General features: G+C 43.2%; 1 protein-coding gene across 7 annotated transcripts in view; it reads left to right on the forward strand.

Annotated features, from left to right (window-relative positions):
• Positions 1 to 15,712, forward strand: part of dab2ipb (DAB2 interacting protein b) — a 141,111-nt gene that overhangs the window by 32,016 nt on the left and 93,383 nt on the right. For 2 of the 7 annotated variants that reach the window (XM_053853991.1, XM_053853992.1), the window contains exon 1: positions 2,132 to 2,301. The exons of the other annotated variants lie outside the window; for them this stretch is intronic. The gene's annotated coding sequence lies outside the window, so the exon portion shown is untranslated. Of the gene's footprint in view, positions 1 to 2,131; positions 2,302 to 15,712 lie in introns of those variants that run through there. 7 annotated transcript variants of the gene reach the window in all.

The following is a 15,712-nucleotide window of genomic DNA, read 5'->3' on the forward strand; positions in this document are numbered from 1 at the left end:
GTGTGAGCTGTGATGGACCGGATACCTGTGTGACTCTATGGAAGGCTTCCAAATGATGTGCTACTGGGTCTATACCTCCCTGCAGGCACCGGTTCCACACTCACACTGACGTTATGGGACAAGCACTCTGCAAACTTGAGAATTGAGCTGTGGTTCTAAGATGTTGTTTAAAAAGTGCCATGATTCATATGTACTCCTCATGTATTCCAGATTGAACACTAGAAATGGTCAGAAAAGTCAAGACTTGAGTGATTGCTGCTTCAATGTGAGAGGAGGAACAGGAGTAGTTTAGGTAGCTGGTGTGAAGTGGAGGAGGAGGAGGAGAGTCCCTCCAATGGACAAATGCCTGACTTGACAAATGTCTGCCCAAGGACAGCGGCAGTAACATGAGAGCACTGTTCTCCAGCGGGAGACTGACGTGGGAAACGACAAGAGAACATTCCAGCGTGGACGTTTACCTGACTCTTCCCGGCTCCAATGTTAGTTTCTCACTCTGATTATGAAGTGAAGTGGGAGGTGCTGTTCTTCCCGTTCAATTGTGGCAGAAGCACTCGATAAGAATAAATTGCTGCAATTTTAAATGAAAGTTTCACAGCTACGTTTTAGTTGTGACCTTCAAGATAAATTGTGAGCACCCTCAGATTCATAGATTTTGCTCAGGGAATGAGATACAAATGGCCAAGTCGTACAGTGGTTAATGTGTTGAGCAAACATTTCTTGATCCTTATTGTCTGTACATATGATGAATTAACAGATGTTATATTGTTATAAACAAAAGATACGTTGAATTGTGTGAAAGGGAGTCGAGAAATGGAGTTTCATGCATCTACATTAATTCACTGAAAAAGACTCAAAATGATGCCGTACCCATTCCAGGCCAGTGGGAGGGCAACAAGCAAAGAGTAGTGAATGCATTTTGTGAACCTTGGCTACATTAGCGCAACAACCCAAACGACTAAGTGGGGCCACAGGTTTCACACGTTTCTGGACATTTGTTGCAGATCTGTGCTCAGCACCACATGAACGTCTATGCTGTAAATTCTATACTTCTTCTGTTGGATTCTGGGTTTTTGTGAGCCGTTCATCGCGCGCCCACAATCATTGTTCAAGTAACTGAACATGTCCTATTTCTATTTCCTATTAGCTCAATGACTGTTGCCAAATGAAGCTATTCAGTTGCATGCTGGCCTCCTTCGAGATCCTTTTTGAGAAGGTATCAGGTCCAGTGACTGAAGACGCTGGATCTGTGCCAATGACAAGCCTACCTGAAGCAGAACTTGCGCTGCTATGACCGACTCGGTCTTAGTGTGTCAATCGATGTTGCCTATTCTGACTTTGAGAGGCCACGACACACGAATCCCCATGACATCATCCTTCTTTCCATCATGAGCAAGAACCCAGGTTGTTGATCTCCACCACTTGGGGAGACCATCCAAACCCTGCCCCAGCATCGACAGAGTTGTCCACCATCAACTTGAAACCCTCTTGAACACCTGACTTATATAAAGCCCACCTCAGTCTAGTCTCAGATTAGTGCTTCTCAGGCTGAGCGTTTCTCTGTAGTATTTTAGGGTTCCCTGAATAAGCACTGCGCTGTGAATTACACGCTGAGGGGACAGAAGTTCAAATATGGATTTAAGACTTATTTGATCGGTCCAGACTTTGGTGCCAAAACGTCCTTTCAGACATTATCCATGGAGAGGTGTCCATCCAGATATCTACTGTAGCAGTCGGTGAATAGTAATTGTTGGACTAATGCTTTAAAGCTGGAGTGTGCTGCTGAGGCCCAGTCTGGCCCTGCGGTTTTTGGTCAGCCGCAGCAGGGCTTCCGATTGGTCGATCTTCAGGTAGGAATTCAGGCTCTGAGATCTAAAACTCCACCTCCTCCTTCTCCTCCTCCTACGAGCCTCAGGCGCTAAAGGCACGGCGGCATTCCCAATGTGTAAGCACACACAGTCTGCTCGCTCCATGTGAAGGGGGGGAGGCGGGGGGGCGGGTGCAGAAATGGGAGTAACAAACATCAGGAGAGTAAGGAAGTGAGTGAAAGACAAAAGAGCCTGCCTTCTGTTTGTGAGTCTGAAGAAGGTGGTGTGTGTGTGTGTGTGTGTGTGTGTGTGTGAAAGGGGGAGGGGGGTCTTGAACCCTGCTTGGAGTCAATACCCCTGCAGGAGTCCACAGGACACACTGCAGCTACTGCAGAGAGAAGCGAGGAAGTGAGGGAAGCTCACAATCTGTGGACTTTACTTGTTGCTTTCCCTGGAGGGTCGAGGATGATTCTGCTGCACTGGGACTTCATCTGAGGTGAGCGCTGATACTTTCTCAACTAGGTGGATGGGAAAAACACAGGCAGCGAAAAGTTTCTGTCAAGAGGAGGGGGCGCAGAGGGGAAATGGCATGGCAGGGGGGGAGGTTGGGAGATCTGAGAGGAGGTGTGTAGCTGAGGTTTTCACGTGCCGCACTACTGCAGACACATGTAAGTTAAGGATCTGCTTGGGAAAGTGGGACAGCAGCAGATGAGAGTTGTCTCTCTTCCTCCTCTGTTCTGTAGAATCAGTGTTTTGCAGCTCAGGCTGAACCATCAGAGCCAGACCTGGAGCTTTGAAGGTCCACATGAGCTGTCATCTCCATGTCTGGTCAGCACAGTCGTATCTGACAAACTTGTCTACACTCAACTTGATGCTTCAACATATGAGTCCCTCTGTTGTAGGTTCATCACTTTAGCATCATTTATGTGCCTTTACGTTTAGTCACACGATTTCCTGTCTTCAATCGTCATCTTCATATCATATCACCATTTTTCCCCCGTAATAAAATGTACTCAAATGACCAACATAATTTTTTAAACATGCTTTATTTTATGATGTTTTCTTATAACTCAACTATGTAATATTTTCCCCAAATATTGTTGTTTTACACAAATCATGTTAATCATAACAACAGTTTTAAAATGCTTATTTTAACATCTCCTTTATCACACTATAGAATACCTTATTGATTATTGAATATTGAAATAGAATATTTTGAATATGTTAATATAAAATAAATGAATTTATGTATTTTTCATAAAAATAAGTACATTTCTTAAACATTTTTTTATCATAGAACCTTTGGATTTTTTTTTATTTTATCTATTGGTCTTAGTGTGACTATATATATATATATATATATATTTTTTTTTTTTTCGTGCCTAGTTATGCCCATCGCCATATACAACACCATAAATACAAATATGAAATGTAAATAAGCAAATAATTTATTTAGTATTGGGCAATATACGTTCCTGAACCTAAACTTATACCACTCTCGTTCCTTTTCAACAACTTGAAAAACAAAAAAAAAATGTTACTAAAATTATTTTATGTATATTTTTGACTTCAGTCAGAGCCTCTCGACAGTTATCCTCTTTGTCATTGATGTAGTTGACACTACAGAAAAGCAAGTCCGTCCTTGTCTCCCTCTGATGCCCGTCTGATGTTCCCTCCCGCTCATCTTTCCCTCCGCGGCCTTTGGAATGTCATCCCAGCGTGTCGGTCCATCATTCCCGCTCCCAGTAATCCCTCTTCTCCGGCTGTTCCGGGCCGACTTCCTTCCCCACAGCTGCTGTCCGCCGCTAATAATAGGACAACAATGACGGCTCCACACCCAGACACACTCGGCCCGAGCTGCACTGCTGTTATTTTTACTTTTGAAACAGTGAGTCGCTCAGTTGCGAGGGGAGCGAAGCCAACAGTTGTGCGTTTGTGTGCGTCAGCGTGTAAACACATGTTGGCGGAGGAATGATGATGAGGCTGCACACTTAAGTGAGAACTCCGTCGGTGAAGACACTGTAATCATGGCAAAGCTGATAAACGAAGACGACATGCTGTTAAAGTGCTTAATCACCACCTCGTACGCTGCTGCAGCTGCGGACACACACACACATATAAGCAACTGATGGGCTTAACAAAGAGCTGCAAAAGAGACCTCAAGTGCTTAGTATTCAGAGATCAAGTCGTACTATTAGAGTCGTGCGTTTTACCTACAGCGGCGGTTTCACTCCAACAGTGTTGACCTAACACTTTCCCGCAGTTGTTCTCACCGAGTGAGAGTCGTGAGATTCCAATTCACACCTCGTGTCCTTGGACAGAGCTTCTCAAGCACTGAAGTGATTAAATTAACACGAAGATAAAAGCGACAATAGCCACTTTTGCACTGGAGTTTTTGGTTCTCAGAACGATTTCATGAATGAAATGGTTTTGGTTTGCATGGCAGTAACCAGGAATAAAATCGATTGGTTCTTAGAACCATTTTAGTCTGGATTCAGGAGCAATCTGTCGGCTGGTTCCCCAGGATCCTGTGATTCTTAAGCCCCGTCCCACTGGCTCATCTCTGCTTCCAGGGCTGCAGGCTTTTCAAACTTCATGCCATGTAAACAACTTCACGACTTGTAAACCCTGCCGGAAAGAGATAGCGATGAGTGGACAGATGAGCTATTTATGCTACGGTGGAGGTGAAGCAAGGTTTTGAAGGCAGCAAAATCTAAAAATTCCAACTTTAGCCAGGTACTTGCCAAAACAAAGCAAATAATAATACAAATAAATCAAGGACCACAACAGTCAAAGTGGCTGCAACTGGAAGACGGTCAAGCAACACGGCACCATGGGCCGTATCCTGGGCCCCGGACCAGCGAAGGACTGATTCTATACACTATAAAAAGTGAAAGTACATGTGGAGTTCAGGACTCAAGTGCTGATAGTTCTCTGTTAATATTGTCAGTTACACTACGATGCAACGGATGTGAGAAGCTTTTTGGATTCAAGTGTGAGGACGATGATAACCCTGCAAGAGATGGAATGCCTGATTCAGTGGTGTGGAAGAACTGAGTAAGAGATGTCAGGTAGTGAATGCTTCCACATCTGTGTCACCAGGTTCACATGAACTACAGGTGCATCAGGGTGTGGCAAGAGACGGAAAGCACTGAGACTAACTCTGGTAAAGATTAGACAACAGACAAGATGATACGTTGGTGTTGTCAGGTTTTTGTTCTTCAGTCATCTGTCCACTCCAGGTGACAATATAAATATCCCTGCAAACGGAGAGCTTCTTTTTTGGTCCATCTCATTCATCAACACAGTTATAGAGTCCTCATGACTATTGTACCTATTGTGACATACCTTTTCTGAAGATGAAGGTCCATGGTATCCAGCTAGCTTCTGACTAGTGAATCAGCTCCCTCTGCTTTCCTCGCCGTGGGCTCTTGGGTAATCCAGCCCCATCCAGAAGGGGAATAATCATTTTAACAACTCAAGCTTCACCTTTTTTTTTTCTCTGGACATGGTCCACAGAAACCCAGAACAGAGGAGCCTGCTACAAAACAGTGTCAGTATTGTTCTCCAGCTCTTTGTAACGTCTTTATCTCGGCAGTTCCAGGGAGGCAAGAGCCAACTCAGCGTTTCAGTCAGTGAAAGTGGGAAGAGTTGCTGGCTGGGAGTCATTAGGTGGTGAGTGACAGTCGTGATAAAAACTCGGCTACGCTTGGTGACAGAGATAATGCCGTCCCAGTATTGCTCACATACATCTGTGTTATCGTTGACCCTCCTCCCTGCGGATGTTGCTGGGGTGTAAACTAGGGAAGCTCCTCAGTTAGAGATATCAACGTATTCAACAGTTTCACGGTCAACGATTACCACCAGGAGGTCAGATTTGAACGGATTTGAACTCTGGACACGCTGGAACTTTATGTAATTCCCACTGCGGGGAACTTAAATCAACTTAATACCTCCATTGCAGCCACGAGGTCCTGATCAATAGAGGCTTATCATTGTGATGGACTAAACCCATTTGCTGTCAAGCCACTCATGTATGTCTAGCACAGTACGTACGTGTTACACTGTTACATCTTGTCGTGGAAGGGTGGATATATCTCGTGGATATAACTTCAGTTCGACACACTGGACGATGTTCAGTGTAAACCACTATCATACCAGCTGGAAACCTCAGATGCTGAATAGATTACTTGTTTAATTTTTTACCCAGCCACAAAATTTTGTACATGTTAAGCTGAGTTGACTAGTGAAATATAAAAAAAAGTCTCCTTTCCGAGCAAACTTAAGTTATTCGTCTGAATCACTTTTCTCTGTGGAGGCTGAGCATGTCAAGGAGAGGTGCCTAGATGCCACTGCCAAGGTAGTGACAACACTAAGGGAAACCCAGACCAAGTGGGGTGTGTTCAGTCCTGGTCTGGTGGTGGGGTCAGGGCTACAGACCGGTGGCCTTCTCTGTGAGCATTTAATAAGGCTCCATATATGGTGCCAGGTTAGTGTTAGTCATGGGGGATCATGGTGTCTATGTCCAGTATGGGAAATCAGAGTGAGAAGGAATGAAAGTTTACAGAAGAAAGAAGTCTTTGGGGTCAGTCAACCAGAGCGAAGGACAGAAATGAAGGAGGTGAAGAAGAGAGTGCAGCAAGGGATGTTTATGGGACAGTCGTGGTCACTGCCGTGGAGACTCAGGAGTCAGAGTTAGAAGAGTCAGAGATGAAGATACTGAGGTTGTCATTGGTAGTGACTAGAAATGACTACATCAGAAAGTAGTATATCAGAGACGTGTAAACAAGGTTGGAGACAAAGTTAGGGAGCTCAGAAGGTTTGGACTCATGGAGAGCAGTGGCACTGTGGCATCCTTACTGCCAAATACTGAAAAAGGAATGAAAATATCTCGACTTGAAGCAAACAACTGCTGTCCCCATTTCCCCAACAAGTGAAAATAAGTCACAGCAAACACCTGGTTAGACCAGCAGACGAAAAGAGAATCTCTAGTTTAGATTCAGTATTTTTAGCATCTTTTTATTGGCTCTCTGTTAATCCTACTTAATTCGTTCCACTTTGGCAATTCCACTCTGAGAAAATGAAAACGCGTCTGTTGCTGTCTCGTGTGAAAATTCAATTTACCTTGTAAGACTAGATGGTTTTCTAGTTTGTTGAGGTCTTTCAAGTTTCACATCACTTGTCACATGTTTAAAGCGCGACCACCTCAAAGATCTGAAACTGTATCTGTTTAAACATGTACAGACATTCCCCAGAGTCACGGAGGGTTTTATGAGTGGATAGGACCAACACTCTGTCTTAAGGAAAGTTTTGGATCAATTTGAGTTAGGAAATGAAACTTTACTGACAAAGCCAAATAATTTGAAGAAGCAAAATCACAGAACGCTCAGAATGTAGCATTTTTCATGGTGTATGAGGTCTCGAAAACAGTCTTGTTTTTCGTATTTTTTACACCAGGATTGTGTCTTATGGTCTCGATAATAGAACTACAGCGGGACAAAACTTCTCTGTTCCCTCTACAGCCTTTCTGGTTCTCTCAATTGAAGCTAGCCGCCGAGCTTTGTAATTATCAAGTCATAAATCACAGACGACTGAGGGGGTTTTTAATATGCTTGAATATTGCAGAGAGGTTTTGCCATCAACATGGATTTGAGGTCTGCTGAGTGAAAATGTGCATTATTTAGGGCGGGGTGGCACTTTTGGCGATCAAGATAAATGATCCCTGCATTTCGTAGTGAGAGCTCATTTTGGAGTGAGGCTTGAACTCTCAAAACAACTTTGACTGATCTAAAGAAGTGATTCTCAACAGGCAGGTTTACAACCAAGACGGGGTCATGAGGCTGCTTTCAGTTGGTTGTGGACAAAAAAATAATCTGGTTTTAGTTCACTAAAATACAACTCACCTGTGTTGTTTTTCCATTAAATAAAACAATGTATCCTGTGATTTGACCAGTTTTGTCCTTATATTTAGACTGAACAAAAATATAAACGCCCCATGTTTGACATTTGAGTTTCTAATATCATTCGGGTTGTCTGTGAACATCACTCTTCTTCAGCGTGGGCTGGCCTTGTAATGTCTCTAGTATAAGGAGTGGGTACTCTGGGTACTGCTCTGTTTGCTTCTGTTTGAGCATTGTTGCAAGGAATTAATGCATCACTGAGTAAATGCACACAGAAAGTGGTGGAACACTAAACCAAGAGAAGTATCCATTTTGCACAAGTACAATACAATATATGCTCACTTTGGGTGACACACTTCATTGGGCATCAATATTTCAAATGGGCCGTTTATATTTTTGTTCAGTCTACTTCCACCAGAGCACATTGTGTCTTGCCATTGTATCTACAACTACCAATGGCATGTTGTGTGATAACATCCTTAAATAACTCCGAATTACCACTAGAAATGTGCTCGCAATATTCTCCTCGCACATAGCTTGATTCTAGTTAGTGACAGTCTGTACAAGTCCAGCGACTGCACAGGACAAGGTTCCTGAAGTTTCTTGAGCAATTTTATCCGCAAGACCTCAGAAATAACTGAGTCTCTGTTATTGACAAATATTTTTTGGCTGCAGTTATTTTCCCACAATAATCATCAAGTGTTTTCAAGACAAGGAAAAAAGGCTGCCATCATTGGGTGGTCCATAGAGTCAGGACAACGGAAGACCCAAAACTTAACACATTTGGATGCGGTCACACAGAAAAAGCCAGCTACAGCCTGAAGGAGCAAGATCGTGTGGAGTAAGATCCAGATCCACTCACTTGCCTCCCCTCTGTTTGTTGACCCACAATTAGACCAGTGGGACGTCATATCAGCTTACACTAATTTAAGTTAAGCCGCTGAGATGGCAAACAAAAAAGGTGCCTTCTATAGGACTCCAAGAATCTCTTTCTATAGCTCCTGCTGGATTAAGATCAGATGCCGGGACATTCCAGTACCAGAATAATTCAACATCATAGTTCATCTGCTACTGGTTAAAAATTTGTGTGAGACTCGACACAAATCTTACAGTGTCCTCAGAATTTATTGTTATGGGGGAAAAGTGAAAAATATGAGAAGACTTATATCCATTGTATTCATGCTATATTGAATAACTAGCTCAGGTCTATAAGCCTTGTCTGTCGCCTGCTAACTGGTAGCGCCACGCAGCAGATGATAGTCACATGACCATTATGTTTTAATCTTGAAACACTGCAGTTAACAAGCTACTCTAATACATGCACCGATGATTCCTAACTTGAGGTCATTCAGGTTGTGACATCAGAGAGACGGAGCTCACATGTGCCGCATGTTTTATGATAAAATGACTTTGATGTTAGCTGGCTATGTGACTGCAGAGCCAAATTAAAAGCTGAAAACTTCCTAAATAACATTCATCTCACTCAAAGTTACATGTACAGATGAATTAGATATAAGGTGGATTCCGGTTGTACTTGGAAATGGGGAAATTCCCAGCTCCGCCTCCCCCGATGATGCCACCTGACATTGGATTATCTAAGGTTGAGAGGTTGAGAAACACATTTACACATTCTACAAAGTGGTATTTCCTCTTCACCCTGCACGTTTTCTTGTTGTAAACAAAGCTTTATATTTATCAAGAAGTTGCACATATTCCGACATATTGACAATAGCTTTCGTGGGAGTTGCCACCTTCTTTTCCAACCTCAATAACTGAAACATATTGAACTTGGACGTGATCCCGTTCCTAGAACTTCCAACTTCCGAGGTAACTGGATCCGCTGCATTACTATTTTGGCAGTGACAAACGCGATACTCCTTTGCCAAACAGTTTCATAGAGGTAGCATGAGTTTGTGATGTTCAATGTCGAATTGCTATTTCTTCCATTTTACTGCCACTGAAACCAAACTTCTAAAAGCGGGCCATGAGTGGATAGATGTGAAAACAGTATATAGTTGACAGTTTATAGTTGACTTGCTCATGTGGACCAAAGTATGTATTTCACATCTGGGTGACACCCCCCTCCCTCAAGATTCATCACTGCATGGACCTAATGGGGACCCGAGTTGGCTCTGATCCGTGGAGTCTTCTGATATTCCCACTTTCCACTCTTGTTGCCATCGAACCAGATGTGTGGGCTTGCCGAGGAATTCTTGTCGGCTTACAATCTGACAAGGCAGATTGCTGTGTCAGCATTTACCATACGCCACAATGTTGTTGTAGTCACAGTGCTGCGTGAACAACCACAATCTCTGTACTCTTGATCCAGTTCTGCAGCAGTAATGCTCAATACTTTTCCCCCTCTCCTGTTTGACGTATGTCTTTTCCCTGGTGGGAGCACGACTTTTGTTGAATTCTAATCACAGTCCATGAAGCAGGTTTGAAATCCCACCCAACACTGTGTAGAACTGCACTTTCAAACATATTGAAACAAGGCTTTTACAGGTATATTCTTTGCCAATGTTTTCGTAATGGAGGTTTGTGAGGTGTTTTGATTTTTTTTTTCTTACTGTCGCTTCTGTTTGTACGACCAGGGAGAGCACAGTTGTCTGTCGTTTATTCAACACGTCACACTTTTTCTCAAGTTTATTACACTGGTTATTGCGATGGTTACATTTTATTTCCTGACTGTCTTCACTTAAATCAGTCATGGACGAGTCATCATCAGTTTCGTACAGAAGCGTGACAGTCGGGGCTTGTTTTTCTTTCTTTTATCTTTCATTTTAGCCTTCTGAATGCGCTACACCACTTCTCTCCCATCATATAATGGCTTTCAAAAAGACCAGAAGGAGATGCAAGAGGCCAAAAAAGGTTTTGCCTTGTACCAAATGAAGCCAACTGCGACCCTGTTTCAAAAAGTGTTTGTTATGGTGACTGAAAACGTTGGAGGACGAAAGGCTTATCCGACACAGAACTTGTAAGAATATATGTTCCCCGTTTGGTTAGGGTCTGAGGGGGTTAGGACACCTCCTTCGTGAGGTGTCCCTGTGGAAGCAGGACCATGGAACGCTGGAGAGATCATGTCTCACTGCTGTCCTTCAGTGTTTCACCTTCTAGGGAGAGAGAATCTTGGCCAGACTTTGCCGAGCAAAGATGTGTTTTGTTCAAAAAGTGTGTCACTCAAAGGAACTCCTTGAAAATTGTGTGAAGTACCACATGACATGAAAAGGGAAAGACCTTTCTCACTACTCCAAATACAATGTCAAACTTCAGTGAAGCCGAACCATTGTGACACACAGGAGGACAGAGATGAACTGTGAGATGCCATGATGCGTGACGACTTGGATATTATCGACACCTACAAGGTGATGCTGTCAAGACGGGCGAGAAATGACTCGCATGATTTAGCATATCAAAACTGTACCCAGGTCTGACGTCCGCTCCAGTTCCTGTGCTTGTTTTGGAAGCCGGACCACCTAGTGAGTTTCCAACCAAGCAGCAGATAACAGGAAATAGTTCAGGTCGAGTGTCAGCCGGCTTCCAGGCGCGTCTTATTTCATTTGTCTGTCGATGTGGCTGATCATTTCTCTCTGAAGGCAAGATGAAAAGCTTTTTTTTTAAGAGCGAGAAACATGGATTCCAGATCATTGTCTGTGCGGAGGAGTGTTAGGCGCTGCAAATGTGAGTCATCAGAACACAGGCAGCCGACGACTTGTGTCTGAGCGACGTCACTCACTCAAGTTTACTTTGATACGCCCGTGGATTTATAACTTGGAAAGACTCTTGTCTGTCCCAGTTAAGTTTGACTTGGGAGAAGTTTTTGTGAGTCTCACCAACATCTATTTGTAGATGCTTGCTGGTAAAAAAAAAGAAAGGAGTTGTGAGGCTAATGCAAGCATCAAGAACAAGTGATAGCAAGTGAATTGATTGCAGTGAAATAACAGGTTCTTTATGAGCGTGACATATGCTGAAGTAAATATGAGGTAGACTTGTGTTTTGACAAGATGCCTGAGGCAGCTCAACTGTCTTCTCTCGGAGGAGCAGTGGATCTAATGTGAGTCCAGACAGAGAAAACTCCTGTTCTTTTGGTCCATAAAAGCTGAGTGAGAGTAGATATTGTCGAAGTCGAAGAAGAGCCTTGTCTTTGACTCGGCTCTTTCTTTCTTCTCCTTGACATATTGAGTTCTTGACATCCCATACATCTATGTGTTCCACTCTATCCTCCCTCACTCATGAACAACACTCTGAGATACTGTTACTCTCCACCTCGAAAAAAAATCTCCTTTCCAACTTGCTCCTCACAGTCGGCTGGCGACCCTTTCCTTGAGGATTAGGGGTCTCTTATCGGTAGCAGTTTTTAGCACTGAAAATAGTCCTGGTTCTTCAGTGCTGTGATTCACAGCCAGGAAACCTCCAGAGGAAAGAAAAAAGCAGCTCTGTTGAAGTCAAAACTAGATGCTATCGAGTTGACAAACCTGTCTAGCAGAACACACGGAGAAACCAATAAACAAGTAATAAAGTTTAACGGAACAATGACCGAATGGAAAAGAAGACAGAAATAGCATGATGCTATTACACAACAGTTTCTGGCTGTCAAAACAAAACCAGCTGATATTCGTTCGCGAGTGACTACAAGCGCAAGGTGGCACTGACTCAAAGAGCAGAGGTCCTTTTAAACAGCTAGAGACAAGAGTACGGGGGGCTGTGGTGAAGTTCTGTGGAAACTTATCGTGCATCCTTTAATGTTTTAATGACCGCAGTTAAGATTAAAGGAGCGGTTCCTCTGATGGTGCAGAGACATGAGCTTCGGTTTCATTCCATTGAGGGTGAAAGTTTAATAAAAGAGTTTGTGGGTGAAAAACGAAACCACACATAAAACCGCAAGTTAAACCGTATTTTCTATTTATTTTTTTTTTTTCTTCCAGGTATTTAAGTAGGTAAGTTTTTTAAAGTGTAATTAAGTGTAATAATTCTTCCATCTATGGTGAATGTAAAATGTCAAACAAGAAATGAATAAAAAAATAAATAAAAGCTAATCTAAATCTTTTTGGTACGTGTGCTACCTGCCAACTGACGTATTCTCAGGAAAGTATACTTTGATGTGTTACTTGGTCGTGTTAACTAAGTCAGTTCATTTGTTCATCAGAAATAAAACATATGTTTTGATGCCAAAGCTAATTCTACGAGGGAAATAAAAGAAAAGGATAGGAACTGCACGCTAGCAAATTAACCTCCACAAGATCAAGTAGACCAGGGCTTTCTTTTATGGTTTGCTTTTCGCGTCGTCGAGGTCATAAGAATAAACTTTAAACTGAACTTCATAGAGATTATAATTTTGCTGACTCACTTTGCTGCAGCCCGTGCACAACTGCAGTCTGTTTAGTTTTAGCCGTGCTAGCATTACTGTATTGCTGTCTTTTTTTAACCGCTGAGACATGCACTGCACGCATCATGAAGTTGATTTCAAAGATCATTCAAATCTAGAACGTTGTCTCCATGGCAATGCGATTCATTTTCACCTGTCTGCATGTAGCGCTGACGTCCAGCGTCAACATACCAACATAACAAGTGACAAGACTGTCTGTTCTGGCTCAGTCTTATCTCAGCACCATCAGAGTTTCTAACACACACGTCTGTGTGTGCAAAGAGAGGAATCGTGATGCTTATGTAATGCCAGGTGGTCTGACACGCTGAGACAAAACAGCATCAAAGGAGGAAGTGGACTCTTCTCCCACATCTCACTTCCTGTCTCAAGCCCACAATGAACCGCTCGCTCTAGACTCACACCTCAGTAGTGACACTATAACTACGATACAAAGTTCCTGCTCACTGTTAAATGTGCAGAAATGTATAGAAGGTGTGTTTGTTTGTGAGCAACAGAGCTGAGCTGGAAGGCCGAGTGTCACGTCATCCAGTGGAGATTTGGACTAGATCAACTCATTGAGAATCCAGTCTACTCTTGTCGCCAGTGATCACAGTCTCTTAGTGAAGAGAGCTAAACTTTGCCAGGGTGACGGTCCGGTTTAGAGAGTTGGGCCATCGAACTGGAGCCCAATCTCCTCCATCGAACCGTATGATGAACCCTGTCACTGGTCGGAACGAGTGTAGACCCATGTATCAGAGGTTCTGACATCCAGGAGAGACTATAAAGCAGAACAATTGCACCTATGTATCTACTCTACCTGGACACCTACTTAGTGATGTGTTCGACTGGGAGGAGGTCTCTGGTATGGTAGTACACATGTATCTCAACTGACTTGGGAACACCTCAGTTTACTCCCAGAAGAACCCAGATAGTGGAGAGGGAAGGCTTGGCTTCTTCACTTGGACTGCTGCTCTCTGCATCTGCGATGAGCAGAAGAAAATGGCCCAATGGTCTTTCCATATCAGTCTAGACCAGCACTGGTCTCCAGGCCATGTTACTGCTATTCAGACCTCCTTAATGTTGCTTTCAGCTCCTTAAGTTACTGACTGGGAGCTGCCGCCGACACCTGGGAATAATTACAGGTCTGTTTTTGAACATGTATGAAGCAGCACATGGTAAAGACATCAAACACAGTGGAGAAATATGTGGGAAAGTGTGCGTCCACTGCAAACGTGAAACTTGAGCTCTCATGGTGCTATTTTTACAACCTTTCCCTGGGTTATCCATACTTTCAGTTCACAGAATAATATATGTGGATGGAATTGGAGGATGTCGTTGGTTATTATTTATAAAAAATTTAAAAAAAAGACACACAAACAGGTTGGCAGATGTGCCTCTGTGAGACAAGCCATTTTATAATATATTTATTTATATTTCTAAAACAAAATCTGGTGGAGTTATCAGAAACGGCTGTCTGTTATTGTTATTATTGAACTAAAAAATATATATTTTACTTACAACACAGCTACCAATGAGCTCCATTTATTCATGGAGTGACTTCAAATGGCTTTTGTTTAAATAAAAAAAAGAAGAAAAGCACGTCACAAATGCACTTCACTCGCGAATGCTCATAACTAAATGATTTAGGAGACATTAAGTAAAAAGTAAAAAAAAAAAAAAGTCGGCCACAGGCCACCTATGGAGGAATCCAGTTGTCTGTTTCTCCCTGCCTGCATTGTCTTCTTCACCTGACATACTCCAGCCAGATTAAACTGTTCATGTGCTATTGTAGTTTCTTGAGTGCCTGCGTTCGTGCCGCACTAGTCCAAGTCTCTGCCAGGTGACTGATCCCCTGACAACACCTGGTATAGAGTGAGCACTAACCTTTTATGACCTACTTTTCCCTGCAGCCTAAACACAAGCAACACCTTCGCTTCAGTGTTTTTAAGTTCTCTCTTTCCTCTTCACTCTTTATTTTTGCTCATTCATGCATTCAGCAGTCCCACTAGTCTGGAATGTTTACCACCACAGCCGAGCGGCTAAAATGCCGCACGAGCCGAAGAAGAGGTCGAACTAACGTGCCGACACGTCAGCCAACATTCGAGCCACTTAAATTTCACATGGTCGAATTATGCCTATTGTGGCTGCAGACAATCGAGTCTCTGTGCAGTGGCAGGTCGTGACCCTGACGTTGGCCTCCAGGGAATTCCTTGAATTCCACACGAAGAGCCCGGAATATTAATGTAGATGTGTGATATGAACTTGAGCAGGAGCCTAGTTTCTCATGAAGCTGGAAAACAGCGCTTGGTTTTGAAGAATGAACGTCGCCGCCACGGTCGCAGCGTTGTAACAGCATGTTTGGATACCAATACAACCCACTTCCGGGTTCTCTGCGTTGTTTTGCTGGTCGCTTCACAAGCTGAGTGGATCTTGGTTACTTAAAATAAAGAACCCTGCTTTAAGGTTGCACCTACGACTGCTGTGATGGTTCGTCTGAATCTAACACATGCTGCATACATCATTGACGTTGTGTGATTGTTGCACACCAGAGTACCGGAATGGTCGGTGCTGCTGCTTCACAACAAAAAAGGCATGAGCCTGGCTGTTTTCTGTGTTCGTCCTGTGCTTGTGTGGATTATGTC

The sequence above is a fragment of the Synchiropus splendidus genome, chromosome 1, assembly GCF_027744825.2.
Source record: "Synchiropus splendidus isolate RoL2022-P1 chromosome 1, RoL_Sspl_1.0, whole genome shotgun sequence".
Lineage (NCBI taxonomy): Eukaryota > Metazoa > Chordata > Actinopteri > Syngnathiformes > Callionymidae > Synchiropus > Synchiropus splendidus.